Source organism: Otolemur garnettii, unplaced genomic scaffold, assembly GCF_000181295.1.
Source record: "Otolemur garnettii isolate 467f Iridium unplaced genomic scaffold, OtoGar3 scaffold00218, whole genome shotgun sequence".
NCBI classification, from domain to species: Eukaryota; Metazoa; Chordata; class Mammalia; order Primates; family Galagidae; genus Otolemur; species Otolemur garnettii.
In genome coordinates, this window is record NW_003852613.1 from 939,833 (window position 1) to 941,026 (window position 1,194).

Sequence of the window (1,194 nt, forward strand, 5' to 3'; positions counted from 1 at the left end):
TTTTTTTTGGTTGCAGCCATCATTGTTGTTTGGCGAGCCCGGGCTGGATTCAAACCCGCCACCTTAGGTGTATGTGGCTGGCGCCTTAGCCACTTGAGCAACAGATGCCAAGCCATCCCACAGGTTTTGATAATTTGTGTCTTCATTATCATTTTATTCCAAAAATTTGGTGATTTCCTTCTTAATCTCGTCTTTGACCTAGTTATCATTCAACCTAAAATTATTTGGTTTCCATGACTTTGTTTGAGTATGAAGATTCCTGTTGCTGTTGAGTTCAACTTTTATTCCATGGTGGTCCTAGAAGATACAAGGAATAATTTCTATTCTTTTAAATTTGCTGAGGTTAAACTTGTGTCCTAGGATATGATCTATTTTGGAGGATGATCAGTGGGCTGATGAGAAGAATGTATATTCAGTTTTATTAGGATGAAATGTTCTATAGAGGTCTGTGAAGTCCATTTGTTCTAGGTTTAAGTCTAATATTTCTTAAGTCTAATATTTCTTTGTTTAGTTTCTTCTTGGAGGATCTATCCAAAACTGTCAAAGGGGTGTTAAAATTGCCAACTATTATAATACAGGAAGATATCAAGATGTTCATATCCATTTTGCTTTATGAATTGGGGAGCATTCTGTTAGGGTGCATAAATGTTAATTATCTAAATCTCTTCATGTTGGGTGTTTCCCATGACAAATATGTCATGACCTTCCTTATCTTTCTTTATCTTTGTTGGTTTAAAGCCAATTGTATCTGCAAATAAAATTGCAACCCCTGCTTTTTTCTGGTTTCCATTTGCCTGTATTATAGAAGTCCATCCCTTCACCTTAAGTCTATTTTTATCCTTTAAGGTAAGATGAAATTCTTGTACACAGATGTCCAGTCTGAGTTTATGTATCCAGTCAGCCAGCCTGTGCCTCTGTAGAGTACAATTTAAACCATTCACATTAATTGAGAGAATTGATAAACCTGGTTGTGTTTTGGATGTCATGATTTTTGGATGTTCAGTGGATACTTTCACCCTGGTGGAAGTTGGGTTTTGTTCAAAAATTTATGGGTGAGTTTACTTTGGTGGTAGAGCATTGTGGAGGATGGGTCTGAGAATATCTTGGAGAGCTGGTTTAATTATCACAAATTTTTTCTTTTTCTTTTTCTTTTTCTTTTTTTTTTGAGACAGAGCCTCAAGCTGTCCCCCTGGG